This window comes from Artemia sp. Qi Xiang Cuo, chromosome 8, assembly GCF_049724085.1.
Source record: "Artemia sp. Qi Xiang Cuo chromosome 8, ASM4972408v1, whole genome shotgun sequence".
In the NCBI taxonomy this organism is placed as follows: Eukaryota; Metazoa; Arthropoda; class Branchiopoda; order Anostraca; family Artemiidae; genus Artemia; species Artemia sp. Qi Xiang Cuo.
This window is the reverse complement of record NC_142801.1, coordinates 14,688,150-14,704,377: the sequence shown is the minus strand read 5'-3', so window position 1 is coordinate 14,704,377 and position 16,228 is coordinate 14,688,150.

Sequence of the window (16,228 nt, the reverse complement as noted above, 5' to 3'; positions counted from 1 at the left end):
AATAATCCCTTTTCCTGCCGCATTTGTAAACACATCGGAAGAGGGGACGATAAAGTAATTATAACCCTGCGGAAATGTACTGTCAATACATATCGGGTTAATAGCTTAGAGATATGCAGAAGTTGATAGGGCTGACAGAAAGACCAATTTTATCAAAAAGGTATTTATTTTTGATATAATATGATTGTAAAACAATGGTGGTTGTTTTTAGGAGTAAATTTCGAGGTATGTAGTAGGCTTTCTTTGTGTTTTTTGTTGGTATTGTAAACCACGGGTGGTGGGGGTGATTGAGGTGGAAATATAGGGGGAAGGATAAGAATTTATTTTTGCGAGAATTTGGGATTGTAAAACAATGGTGGAGGGAGGGGGGATTTTTCCTTAATTATTGAGGTCAGTATAATTTTTTCTTGTGTTTTGTTTTGTGTAGTTTAACACAATGTGGGAGGGATGGGGGGGATATATGTTTAAATATATATGTACTTATCAGTATAAACATTTTCTTTAATTTGGGGTTGTAAAAAACTGGTGGAAGGAGGGGGGATTTAGATGTACAGATCGAGGGGCGGATGTCCAGGGAAAATTCGTTTGAAAATAAAAAATGTACTTACATGGTAAATTGAAGTTGCCAAGGCTTCAAGTTCATCAAATTTATCCATTGTTGTTTACACAGCGTCAAAATACTTTCTGATAATTGAATCACATTGCACACCGTTATATACGAAATCTCAAGGGTGAATTGTTATGTAACGGGGAAAATCATATGTAAGCAGGTCTCTGAGTGGCTGAGAAGGAGGATGTATCCGACTCGATGATTGGCTGAGAAGGAAACACGTGATCTAACTGTTTCCTATTCCAGGACATCTTGACATTCACCCCTAGCATGCACTTGTCCAAAAACAACAATAATAAATAAATCCCTCAGGCCTAAAGATTAAAGAAGCCTTAATGTTTCTTAATTCCCTCTTCTTGAATCAACAATTTCCCCGCCGATTATGTAAATCAATTTCTCAGGTTAAGCTAACCAAACAACAATGAAGCCATGTTTGTTTCATAATTTCCCCTTCGTGAATCAATAATTTACCCTAGCGATTATTTAAATCACAGATTAAAGAAGCCATGTTTGTTTCTTAATTTCCCCTTCGTGAATCAACAATTTCCCCTTCGATTACGCAATCAAGTTCTCAGAAATTCACTTCGCCTTCGATTACGCAATCAATTTCTCGGAAATTCACTTCCCCTTCGAGTCCTAGATCAATAACACTGTTCCCGTTAGAATTCAATGTTCATGTGCAACCTTCGCCCCTGAGCTATTACACATAGAAACATCAAATAAATCGACGTTGGAAAAAGAGGTCATTGACCCCATTAACCACGTGTTCTCCCTAGGGACTCTATGACCATATTGTTTCATAATTCCCCACGCTTGTGAATCAATAATTCACCCATCGATTATGTAAATCACCCCTCATGTCATTCGCACGTGGCCAAACAACAACAGATCGATTGACCTTGACACACCCCCATTAGACTCGATCGATAATCCTTGAATAAATTATGTCCCGTCAGCATTAAACTAAATTGTAGATGGCAGCAGGGGTGGGTGACCGGGGCTTTAGGGTCACTTCTACTTAAGAGGCATTTTTTTTTCAGTAACGCAAAAACAAGGCAAGTATTTACATACAGTTAAATACTACAAGCTAATTTTTTAGTTTTTTTTTTGAAACAGCAAAAACAGTTAACGCAAAAAGAAGCCAAATAGTAGAAGTAGTCCATATATTTTTCAGTTTTTTTTTAGATAAACGTAAGGGTGAATATCTATAAAACGAAATCCAGGCAACGATTTTTCTTCCCTGCAAAAATGTCGTTGACCTTGTCTGGGCAGATAACAACGTCCCTCTGGACTGCAAGGAGTGCTAAGCCACTCAATCGTTCTTCTCCTGTTGAATTTCTCAGCCAGGTTTTGAGCCTTCTGAGCGTTGAGAAACTTCTTTCCAGAGTTGTAGTGCCAACGGGTAACGTCACAAGAACAGCCAGAGGAAGAAAAACATTTGGAAAAAAGGTTCTGTCGCATGCCTGAAGCGAAGACACAGTACAAGTAGGCCTCTCTGATACCGGAACATTCTCCCACCTGATGCGCCATAGCTCAATTTCTTGCTTCAGACAGTTTGGCTCGGGAAGAATATCGCCATAGAATTCAACCAATGACTCCAGGTTTAATGCTTTCAGATCGACAGAAACAATTTTGGCAGGAGAAAGGACGCTGAGATTTTACAGCAGTTTCTGGTGAAGCACCAATCGTTGTTTCAGCTCGGAAGTGAAGTGAACCAGGAAAGGAATAAAGAGCAAGGTTCTATAGTGGTTGAGAAGGTCTGGATTGTCTGCATGGATACTCCGGCCACCTCTCGTCGTTGGACGAGTCATCTCCAGTCCTAAGTCACTGGCAAAACGCTGAGCTTCGTCGAAAATAGACGTGAAAGCAGTAGCAGCATTTCCTCGCATTTCCTTTGGTTTTGAAAGGACAGTTTCCACATGCCTGCATGCAGCTGCCAAATCACAGTTGGTCACAACTTCTGGCGATTTTCTTGAACCTGCGCTTTCCTTGCCATGTATAGTTGGTGCACGATATTGTCCTACCTTTTCTCCGAGGCAGAAATGAAGTTTTCAGCCGATACGGTGCAGTTTATATGAAACTCTGCTTGTTGGTGAGCTGTGAAGCACTCAATCGCATCCTTCCAGTTCCTGAATGGTTTGGTGACTAGATTCCCCAAGCACTGGTGGCAGCCTTTGCCAGCTGTCTCTGACGAGAACAGAATGCAAAATCTGCGAAAAGTAGCGTCCTCAGACGGAGAGTAGGACAACCAACTGAAACGAGCGAGCCAAGTTAACTGAAACTTCAGCTTCCGTTTTTCGGATACTGGAAAATGTAGGAGATATCTGCAGTCCAAGGGCTCTTCAGCAAACGAAGTTTAGAATTTGCATCGAGACTGGATGATTTGTTGACAAAGCGACTGATGTCATTTGCAAACAACGACAGAGACTGGGTTGGTGCAGGTGCGTGTTGCGTCGTGGTTGGTTCCAGTGTGCGTGATTCAGAAGCTTCAACGATGGCTCCAGTGCCCTTCAGATCCACAGGTGTAGATGAATGCTCCGCAGACGTCCCGCTAACGCCACTGTCAGAAACATCCCTGGTCCACTTGGGCGCAAAAAACGACGTAATGTCACACTTTCTCTTCATGTTTAAAATCGTTCTTCTCTTATCCAAGTCCGAAATTGAACTGAACTGAAAATCTTGTACTCTCTTATAACATTTACCTCAAACCTCTATCAATCCAAATTTACTGTTCAAGCTCTGACCTTGTATAATCAGGTGAACATGGGGCTACCTGATCGTGTTAGATGATTACAACCGTTTAGACAAAGGATTGCACAATGATTTTTGTATGTCACAAAATGCAATAGTACGGTAGCACATATTGTCACTAATTTAGTGTGCGAAGTCAGGGGAGCATGGGGTTACCTACGGTTACCTAATTGCGTAAGCTGATCAGAGCCGTTTACCCACAAAATGCAATAGGATTTAGTGTGGGAGCATATTTTTTTCTGGTAAGATTTTGTCTTTACAGATATTTTTTAGACAAATTTTAGACTCGGTCAAAAATGTCGGGGGGGGGGGGGGGGTCAAACCAGGTACCCCACCCTGGATACGGCCTTGTCTTTCCCCCTTTTTCGAAAATCAGCCAAATTTTCTCAGGCGCGTAACTTTTGATGGGTAAGACTAAACTTGATGAAACTTATATATTTGAAATTAGTATTAATATCTGATTCTTTTTTTGTATCTATTGGTATCAAAATCCTATTTTTTAGAGTTTTGGTTACTATTGAGCCGGGTTGCTCCTTACTTACAGTTCGTTATCATGAACTGTTTGGTAGAAGCAACACCGTCAGGGGCATCGTTTGGGGGTGGCAGTCCCCCCCGCCAATTATGCGAAGAAATAAAATTCTTATACATCCCATGCCCTTTGACTACCCGCATATGGACCACTCTTGTCCCCCAGTAAAAATGCTGAAGATTCACCCCTGAATATCGTCAATCGGTAGACCGGGAAATGCAAATCCTAAGCAGTCGTCTTATCTTTAATTTGGAGCAATATATGTTGAAGAGTTTTAAGTTTTTCCAAAAGGCAATGGGAAGACGCAGCAAATACGAGAAATTTAATGTCTTGAAGTGGTAATGTACAATATTATTACCAAATTTCTTCTTAAAGATTTCAAACTTTGAAGAATACAGTTTTTCCCGATCAACTTCACCACTCAAAAATCCATTATTACACATATCTTAATAATTTTACTTATTTTATATTAAAAGGCAGTTCCACTTGTAATGTATTCCAAGTAGGTTTCACGACAATTCAAGGGTATTTTCAAAAGCATTCCACTTGTAATGTATTCCAAATACATTCTGTAACAGTTTTTTCCCATTTAGAATTATGTATTTGCTCACTGGTAAAATGCCAAACCAAAACTGGGGTATAATATTTAATCCCAGTGAAGATTTACCCTTAACATCTCCACATATGAAATTGAGTCGGCAAAGAGAAAGTAAGATAAATAAAAATAATTTTGTAAAGGAATTCTATAAAATTCCCCAATGTAAAATTTCCCCTGAAAGTTCACCCCCCGGAAAAACCCTCGCCGTGGAAAATCCCCCAGCAGAAAATTCACCCCCCCCCCAATGTAAAATGTATTCATACTTTCCAATGGCAAATACTACGCGTAAACAATGGACAAAGTCCATAACTTAAAGATCTTTCTCCAGAAGATGGGAGGGGGGTTCCATTATCTCCAAGGGCATAGTTTTTGGAACTTGCTGCTATGCTGAACAAAATGGCCATCTCAAAAGTTAGATCAGACAAGTTTGTGGGAAAAGGGGCGTGATAGAGGAGCTAGCTAACCTCCAATCTTTTTAGTCTTTAAAAAGGGCACGATAACTTGTAATTTCCATTTGAATGACCCCTCTCCCAATATTTTAGGACCATTGGTTAGATACAATCACCATTGAAAAAAATTAACACGCATCCACGATCATTCTTCTGGCAAAAAAAAAAAAACAAATTTCCACATTTTTGCAAAGTTGGAGCTTGAAACCTCTTCAGTAAGGTTCTCTGAACGCTGAATCCGATGGCGTGATTTTCATTAAGATTACTTGTAATGTAAGATTACTTTTATTGAGATTACTTTCATTAAGATTACTTAATTTTTAGGGGATGTCTCCAGCTTTTTCGTGGCCTTTGATAGATAACACTAAATTTAATGAATCCTGTATACTTGGAATTTGCATAATAAACCAATTATTGTGATGTATCTATTGACATCGAAATTTCACTTTTAAGAGTTACGGTTACTATTGAGTCGCTCCTTACTTACAGTTCGTAACCACGAACTAATTTGATAATGAGAAAAAGGTAGAGATGGCTAGGGCACGTTTTGCGGATGAAGGATAGCAGATTGTCAAAAATTGTCCTTTTCGGCCCACCCTCCAGGGCTAAACGAAAAGCAGGACGTCCTCGATTGAAGTGGGAGATTGTCGTAAAGAAAGATTTAGGGGAAGTGGGAACTTCCTGGTACGGTGTAAAGAGGGAGGATCTGAACACATTGGGATGGGGGAGTAGCGCGCGTAGCCGTGATGGCCTCAGGCGGTTTGCTTCTGCGGTGATTTGTTAGAAGTAGTAGTAGTAGTATTTCGCCCCACCCCCTAAATTCTTGTGAACTGACGTCACTGAATAGACATATTTTTACTTCTGTTTGGCTTTTTATTCTATTGCTTTTTCTTGCAGTCCATTTTAAGCCAAGATTATTAACATTCGTAGCCTATAAGTGTACCCATGTGTGTTATTTGTAATATATTATTCTAACGTTATTTGTAACACAAATAACGTTGTTACAACAAATAACTTTATTATTGCAATGTTATTGTGACACCTTTTACTTCGGTGCTAGGAGCAAACATAAAAACGAATATGAAATAATCTTTTACGATTCATACCAGTGATATAAATTAGAATCACAGAAAATGTGATAAAGATAGGTATGTAATTTTGCCAAAAAAAAGAAGAAAAAAACTGAACACCTATATTAGACGCGATTATCTTAACAAATGTGTTTAGATTCCTATCTCTCTGCTAAATTTTAGTCTAACCGCTCTTCTAATGAATTCAATATGCAAATTAAGCCACAAGCCTTTGGTGATATGATCAAAGATAGCTTTGAACAATCGAATTATATAATGTAGATCAAACCGATTGAAAAAACTATTTTAACGCCCATATCTCTTAATCTTCTTTAACTTCACTTCCTTTCAGCTTGATTTGAATGAGAATTTTTGCCTCCCATCTAAGGCTTGGCTCTGATTTGCTTCATAAGCAAGCAGGAACGCATACAAGAGCTTTTTATTTTGCAAGGAGGTATATTCAAATCACAATGAAGTCACAATTTCTCACATTCAAATCACAGTTTGATCACTGGCGGATCCAGGGGGATCCCCCCTTACACATTTTTTCTGGCGTCGTCAATCTTTGTTTTTTTTCTGTTTTTCACTCTTTTTCTAAAATAAACTTGTCAATTTTGTGAATTATTAGCGCATTTTGTCATATCCCCCCCCCAATATTTTGCTCTAGATCTGCCTTTGTCTTTCATCTGTTTGGACTGGTCTGAAGAACAGCAAGTATGATCAGTCCGAACGATAAGGTTGATTAAATCTCTTTTTTCTTTTGTATGTAAATATTTTTGTTAAAGATGATGAATTAATTTTGAGGACAGCCAATAAGTTTTCTTGGATTCTTGCACTCTGGCTTTTTTGGGAACAAACGCTTGAACAAAATGAGTTGGGATAAATGTGGACTTTTTAACCAATATTACTAGTAATTGCCAGTAGACGGTGGATGTTGTTTCTTCCCAATGTGGTCCTTACGATTCAGGTGCTTTTTCATGGCTCTTTAGTTGTTAATTTTTTCTTAAAAAACAAACAAAGAGAAAAATCTCAGTGAAAAAAAAAAAAAAACGAGACTGCGTCCAGTGGAGAAAAATGAAACGAAAATGTAAAACAACGCAGATATTTTGCCTGTATCCAAACAAGGCGTCTTCAGCACGAAAGAAACACAAGAGGAACAAGATAAAAAAAAACTACTAAAAAACCAATAAAACCAGCACCACGAAAAAAAAAAAATATATATATATATATACAATTGGCGCAAACTGATCCACGTAGGGAAAAGATTCTATTATAGAGTCACTTCAGTGAGAGTTACTCTGGTGTTCTCACTGAAGTAACTCTATAATAGCACCTGTTCCCTACGTGGATCAGTTTGTGCCAATTGTATATATATATATATATATATATATATATATATATATATATATATATATATATATATATATATATATATATATATATATATATATATATATATATATATGTATATATCGGTGGTGGTTTTCTTATCCGGATAGTCTAGGGGCATAGGATGTATAATAATTTTTTTTTCTCCACATTATTGGGGGGCAACCCCCCCCCCCCCCTCCAGCCCAAACAACACCCCTTGTTAGTAATCTTCATGTTTTAGGAAGTAGCGAGAGGTTCGGGTCTTCAAAGAGGGCTAAGAAAGGAGCTCTCACCAAGGATTCTAATGGTCCTGTACCATTCAATTATTGGCCCATATTTGTCTTGTAGATATTTGCTTTGGAGTTCTTTTGTGTTAAGCTTCAAAAGAGTTTAGATTTAACAAAATAAACTTGTCCGTGTTTTACGAGATTTGAATATTATTTATATTTTATTTGAATATGTCTTTTAGGATGACTTAATCCCCCAAAGTCCCCGGGAGGAATATTTATAATTTATATTTTATTAAATATTATTTATATTTTATTATATATATTATTTGAATATTATATGGAGATTTGATAATTATTTATTTTTGTTTATCAATGTGTAAGCCAATATTCAACAGAGTGCTTTTGCGAAGAGATTAAATATTTTTTTTTTTTTTAACTGAAAGTAAGGAGCAACATTAAAACTTAAAACGAACAGAAATTATTCCGTATATGCAAAGGGCTGTCCCCTCCGCAACGCCTCGCTCTTTACGCTAAAGTTTTTTTTATTGTTTTAAAAAATAGAGTTGTGAGAAATAGTCTAACTTTAGCGTAAAGAGCGAGGCGTTGAGGAGGGGACAGCCCCTTTCATATACGGAATAATTTCTGTTCGTTTTAAGTTTTAATGATGCTCGTTACTTTCAGTTTTAAAAAACTTCTTTTTTTTCATTTAATTTTTGAACGTTTTTGAATTAATGGAGGTTTTGTTTTTGGCTCACCGTACATGAATAATAAAAAAAAAAAATTGCATATTAATTTTACTTTTATTTGGTTAAATGACCTTCTCGAAAGTTGTTTAATATTATTTACGAACATTTTTATTAATAATAAATATACGTTACTTACGAATTTACTTACGTCACGAACTTCTATATCCATATATTTTTAATACGTATATTAGGGGGTTTGCCCCCTATTCAATACCTTGCTCTTTAAGCTAAAGTTCGAATTTTGTTCCAATTCTTTAAAAATGACCCCTTAATCACAAAGGCGCTAATTAGAATAAATAGCTCTTATGATAGTACTAAAAAATCTTTGGCTTAAAGAGCGAGGTATTGACTAGGAGGTGAACCGAATCATATACTGAATAATTTCTGTTCGTTTTAATTTTTGATGCTGCTCCTTACTTTCAGTTGAAAAACTTGTTTATTTCTTATTTAATTTCTGATCGTTTTTCTTAATTATGTTGGGAAATCCGGTACCTCCTTCATAGCAATTTCCCTTCGCCCATGAAAACTTCCTCCGTAGAAAGATCGTCCCACATACCCCCCGACCCCTCCCCCCACTACCAGAAAAAAAGAACTTGAAAACGTCTGTATACTTCCCAATAACCAATGCTATATGTAAACATTGGGTAAAGTTCATAACTTTCAGCCCTCCTCCCGGAGACTTTGGGGGATTAAGTCATCCTAAAAGACATATTCAGTATATTTTCGACCATGCTGAAAAAAAGGCTAGTTGCCCTCCATTTTTTTGGAAACTTAAAAAGGGCACTAGAACTTTTAATTTCAGTTTGAATGAGCCATCCCACGATATGCAAGGACCACTGGGTCGATACGCTCACCCCTAGGAAAAAAAAACAACAAATAAACACGCATCCGTGATCTTTCTTCTGACAAAAAATACAAAATTCCAGATTTTTGCAGATAGGAGCTTGAAACCTCTACAGTAGGGTTCTCTGATATGCTGAATCTGATGATGTGCTTTTCATTAAGGTTCTAAGATTCTATTATTTTCATTAAGGTTTGGCTGAATTTCGGAAAAAAGGGGGAACCCTTTTTTCGAAAATCAGCCAAATTTTCTCAGGCGCCTAACTTTGTATGGGTAGGACTAAACTTGATGAAACTTATATATTTGCAATCAGTATTAAAATCTGATTCTTTTGATGTATCTATTGGTGCCCGTTTTTTAGAGTTTCGGTTACTATTGAGCTGGGTCGCTCCTTACTTGAAGTTCGTTACCACGAACTGTTTGATAATGTTAGCCAGTTCAAGAGCAAGTTAAAACGTTACCTTCTGTGAGGTTGTTAATGCTTAAGAGTAAAATTTTATTAATTTTTGTTTATTTTTTGCTTTTTAGTTTTGTTTTGTAATTTTTGTTTTACTTAGTTTTACTTAGTTACTTGGTTTTACTTAGTTACTTGGTTTTAATTAGTTTTGTTTTACTTAGTTTTTTGTTTATTTAGTTTTTAGTTTAATGATTTTTGATTTACATAGCAGTAGTAGGTTTTAGAGATGGAAAGAACCATCATAAAAAAAATCCCAACGGGTTTCTCTGATGGCTGTTGAATGGGGTCGCCGTGCAACTAAACCCTCGTGCAACTCAATTCCTGTTTAACTGAACACCCGTTCAACTAAATCCCGTGGAACTCACCCCCCTCTAACTCAACCTCTGTTGAACACAACCTCCCTTTTACTGAACCCCCATTAAGCTCAACATTTATGCAACTCCTCGTTCAACTCAACCCCCGTGCAACTGAACCCTCGACTAACTCAACCCTCGTTTAATTAAACCCTCGTGTGACTCAGCCCATGCTTAACTGAATCCTCGTTTAATTTAACCGCCCGTCAACTCAACTCCTGTTCAACTCAACCCCCATTCAACTACACCCCCGTGCGTTTCAATAGAAGCTAAAACATATAGTAGCCTTTATAATCTTGAAACATATTGCAACCAAAGTCTCGTTAGGGGTAGCATTAAATAATGATTCTATTAATTTTTTCCTTTTCCCATGGGATCATAATATGCAATTTATGATTAAAAAACGGTAAATTGTTCTACTGAGAATGTGCTATTGTGGCCAAGAATGTGATGTCATAAAAACTGTTCCTATATACTCCTTTAAATTGTCCCTTTCTTCCTCGAACATCCTAAGTTGCTAGCATGTTCAAGCTAACTTATATTTATTTTAAGTTTGATTTTTTAATCAAAATGAGAAGTTTTTTCTTAACAAAATGAGAAGTTTTTTTCGGAGCAAAAAAAAAAAACTGCCAGAAATTACAATGAACTATATGCTAAAAGTTAAAACAAACATATATTAGGCTTAATAAAATATGAAACCAATAATAAACATATAATATACCAAAAACAGAACTTACATTCGACCCAAACTCACAACGAACAGATTTTACCGGATGTATGAGCTGGGAAGTTGTCCCCCTTGTACCCAGATTATGGTTTAAAATAAAAACAGAAATTACAAGACAGACATTAAAGTTAAAAGAAACGGATATTAGATTTAATAAAAAACGAATCAATAATAAACTAATAATCTTCCAAAAAAAAAAATACTGATATTCAACTCAAACTCAAAACGAACATAAATTACTAGATATATGAACTGGGAAGTCAACCCCCCTCCACTCCAGTTATTGCGCAAGTGTCATTCGCGTTTTACCGAAATCAAATATGTTTTAAGCGATCTCAAACCGAAAACAAAATAAAAAAGTTGATGTTTCGTCAAATAGAAACTCAAGGCAGTATACAGAGTAAAGGGTTTATCGGGCTTCATCTCCCCTCCACCACCCAAAGATTAAATTCTACTCATGAAAAAGCTACAAAAATGAAAATAAACAAATCTTGATGCATCTTGTAAGGTTTTTTATAACCCTCCTCGAACAAAACATTCAATACAAAGCATTTTGAGTGAAGGGTTTTACAATGCCCCCTCCCCCTCACCCAAAGGTTTAATTCTACTCGGAAAAAAGCTACAAAAATGCATATGAAACACACGAGATACATATGGCCGTAAGAGTAGTAAGGCCATAGGGAATTATAAATATACATTGAATTACACGTTGATATGTGTGCAGTTTAACCGGTACATTGGCTTACCAGGGTCACTCACCTATTACTATGAACGGTACATTGGCTTAGCAGACGGGTTTTTTATGAGGTAACACCCATTTTTTGGTGTCAATCGGTGAGAGAGAGTGGCGGTCACACTAGTAAGGGTGTACGCACTTTAAAATATACATTGAATTACACGTGGATATGTGTGCAGTTTAACCGGTACATTGGCTTACCAGGGTCAGTCACATTAACTTGATTAGTAGGTTTTTTTTTTAAACTTGGCTCACATTGACTATTCAAAGGTAGTGTGCAATTGACACTATATGAATTATTTTATTCCAGTTTTTCTAAACCAGTATTGTCTATAACTTAATTTACGTAGGTACAGTAACTTGATTAGTAGGTTTTTTTTTAAAAACTTGGCTCACATTGCCTATTCAAAGGTAGTGTGCAGTTGAAACTGTATTAATTATATTATTCCAGTTTTTCTAAACCAGTTTTATAACTTAATTTACGTAGGTTAAACTTCCGATGGTTAGTACTGTATAATACACAAGTGATGTTTTGGAGAGTATTGTCAATTTAACTCAAAGAGAGTGAGTATTTGACATTTTTGCAAAAGGGATAAGGAATTCGCAAATTGGACTCTATGAACGATATTAATTAATGTTTTGAATAATAGGAGTGTGAATGATTCTAATTAGTGATTGGATTGTATGACGGTGGAGAAAAAAAGGATTAAACGATTAACAGTTAAGGTAACCCCGAAGGGGTTGTTAACTCAGGTAAGTTGTTACTTGACCTAGTTTTACCTCTCCGATGTGGTCTGTATAATACACAAGTAACGTTTGAAAAGTATTGTCAATTTAAAATAGGATCACTTGCTTGGGGTTCAGTTACATGGGGATTCAGTTACAATGGAACCCAGTTACCACGTTACCACGGAACTCGTTACCGTGTTCCGGTATTAATAACTTCCAAGATGATAGGACTGTATGACACAGAATTCATCATTTTGAAAAAATAATCGTGCTGTTATATATTTGAATTTGCATTTTTTTATTATTGTATATTGAACTCTAATAGATTGACTGTTATCATTGGATAGTCAACTCTAGAATGATTGATTCTGATACTTGTTAGTGGGGTACTACGTTACGTTATATAAACTGACTGTGATTCTACGATAGAGTGATTACACCACTTAATAATGCTGGTCAGGAACTGAGAAATGTTCAGGTGGAAGTCAGTGAAATTTGCAGCTTTTTGGGGGTTGAAGCACTCTACGTAAAGGGCAATGTACCTACAGATAAAGTTTTAAACAAAAAATCGCGAAGAAAGGAAACGAGGACAATTAACATCCAGTGAAAAAATTGAAAAATTATGCAAATATTTCGGTCAAGACCTCCGCTTGACCGTCCTCAGTGCAGAATAAAACTGATAAAAATATAAAAACCAAACCTTAAAATAAAAACACCAAACTAAAATTGGACGACCCTTTCCTAGTAACGGTGAAAGGGTAACTGAATAAAAAACACAAGTCTAAATGGCATTTCAGAATTTAATTTTGCGTAAAGCACTTTTAAAGGCTGATCGCTTTCCAGTTTGATTGTTATCGGAGACTCTATTCGATTGCACAATATAACTTTGTGGATGTATGTAAAAACGATCAGAATTAATAATTTTGTCATAAATGGGACTTAGAAAAATTTCTCCAGTGTCTCTATTGAGAGCTACCTTTTGGTGAATGTGCTTTTTTATTTCAACTGCCTCCCTGAAAACTTGCGTGAGACCTTTAACGGGGGCAACGATAGAGGCCTCGGCAAACAAAATGAAATGGTGTGGATTCTCGTACACATGTTGCGCCAAGGCGGAATCAAAAACCTCAGGCCTTTGGCGTAACCTCATTGCCTTGTCGATTTAGGACTTGTGCTCAGATAACCTCTCCTTCAATTGCTGTTGGGTTCTACCAACATAAAAACAGCCACAAGAACAAGGAATTCTATAAACACCACTACCCAGAATGGGGCTGGTTTTATCTTTACCGTTGTTAAAAAAGTTCTGTGTAATATTTGACTTTTTAAAGGCGACGCTAAGTTTATGTTTTTTAAGGATTCTTTCCAATTTGTCACTCAATTTTGGAATGTAGGGTAGAACAGTCTAAATGCCATTTAGACTTGTGTTTTTTATTCAGTTACCCTTTCACCGCTACTAGGAAAGGGTCGTCCAATTTTAGTTTGGTGTTTTTATTTTAAGGTTTGGTTTTTATATTTTTATCAGTTTTTTTCTGCACTGAGGACGGTCAAGCGGAGGTCTTGACCGAAATATTTGCATAATTTTTCAATTTTTTCACTGGCTGTTAATTGTCCTCGTTTCCTTTCTTCGCGATTTGTTGTTGATTATGATGAGCCAGTGTGGTCTCAGAAATTATTTACGAAGAGCTTATATGGAGCTTTTGACCAAGTCTGTTATTAATTATTTTGATTTGTCTAAAAAACACGCCAACCTGATTAATCAACAAGAATTTTTAAAGCGTTGTAGAGTAAAGATAATTCTTCCTATTTCTCTTGGTTTCCGCCTAAACCTATTTACACAATCCTAATGGAAATTTCGGTATAGGTTTGGTTTTCTGTCTTTGTTTAACATTTTAAAAGACCAAAAAAAACGACGTTTTTCCTAAGTAACACAATTTCAAAAACTCGACAATTTCTACAGCAAAACCTTTCACCGACGGATTTTCAGCAGATATCTAGAATAGCTCAGAGTAGTTTCCGCCACGACTTTTGTTTGGCCAAGGCTCGTTTATCAGAAAAGTTTGAAAAACTAGAATACAAAAAGTGTAAGAGTTACCGATATTTTCTACCTACGTTTTGTCCTGGTCCGGCCATTGAGAACCTATCTTGTAATGTTCTTACTCCCAAAGAAACCCATGTTTTGTCCAAGGGACCTGAGTTTTGCCTTTCTCAAAAACACGCGAATTTTGCAGAGATAGTCTCCAATGTGAAGGCAGGTATATTCGGTTCACGTGGTGCTGTGGAAAATCCAGATTTACTTCGAGGAGAGGTGGTCAAGAATATTCTTGATTTCATTCCAAATTCCCCAAGGTTAAAAAATCAGGAAACACAAACTCTCAAAAAATTAAAAAAAGACCCACACATCATTATCACCAGGGCTGATAAAGGAAATAAAATTGTTATCCTTGATAAAACTTCATATAATACAAAAGTTACAGATATTTTATCCGACACCCATACTTACAAGCCCATAGATTCAGACCCCACCGATAAGTTCACACGTTTAGTACGAAAGGAGCTAGGAATTTTGCAAACTGAAAGACTTATTACTCCACAAATGCATAAATTATTTTACCCTAAAGGTTGTTCAGCTCCTAAATTTTACGGGCTCCCAAAAATCCACAAAGATGAAGTCCCTCTACGCCCAATTGTGGCTTCCTATAGCTCTCCGACTGCCAGATTGGGGAAATGGTTTTCAACACTTTTTCGCCCCCTTATGCAAACACAAACTTCATACATAAGAAATTCAGTTCACCTTGTTGAAAAATTAAAAGACATTGAAATAAAAAAAGATACAATTTTGGCCAATTTCGATGCCATTTCTATGTATACGTCTTGCGACATTAAAAAATGTGAACTAGCTCTTCAAATGAAATTAGAAGATAATATTGATCAAATAGACTACAAAACACTGGATATAGAAACTATTATGCGTCTCGTCCGTCTTTACAATAGTTCCTCCTCATATTTCCGATGTAATAATCAATTTTTCACCCAAATTAGGGGTTTACCTATGGGTACAAGTCTTTCACCATTTTTGGCAACTTTTTATATGGAATTCATAGAAATCTCTGCTCTGGAAAATTTTCCGATAAAACACCGTTTCTGGGGTAGGTTTGTCGATGATGTTATTTCTCTGTCGGAGCATGGAGGAGAGTCACTTAACTCCTTCTTAACTCATCTAAACACTTTGGACTCTAACCTTCAGTTCACTTTAAAACTAGAACATAACCAAAAACTTCCTTTTCTAGATGTTTTAATTTTCAATAAGTCTCCTGGCCTTGAATTTTCTATTTATAGAAAGCCTACGCATAACGATAGGTATTTGCATTTTTCCTCCAACCACTCTCCCTGCATAAAAAAAGGAGTTGTTATTTCATTGGTTGACCGAGTAATAAGAATATGCTCAGAGCCTCACATAGACTCAGAATTTAACTATATTAAGGACATTTTATTTTGCAATGGCTACCCTATAAAATTACTTGAGACCATTAGAGACAGAAGACGAAAAAAGGCAGAGGGGAGGGCATCAGGTCCACAAGCCCCAACAGATACCGTCCCATTGGTGGATGATAAGAAACTTTTCACTGTTCTACCCTACATTCCAAAATTGAGTGACAAATTGAAAAGAATCCTTAAAAAACATAGACTTAGCGTCGCCTTTAAAAATTCAAATATTAGACAGAACTTTTTTAACAACGGCAAAGATAAAACTAGCCCCATTTTTGGTTGTGGTGTTTATAGAATTTCCTATTCTTGTGGTTGTTTTTATGTTGATAGAACCCAACAGCAATTGGGGGAGAGGTTATCTGAGCACAAGTCCTCAATCGACAAGGCAATGAGGTTACGCCAAAGGCCTGAGGTTTTTGATTCAGCCTTGGCGCAATCTGTGTACGAGAATCCACACCATTTCATTTTGTTTAACGAGACCTCTATCGTTGCCTCCGTTAAAGGTCTCACGCAAGTTTTCAGAGAGGAAGTTGAAATAAATAAGCACA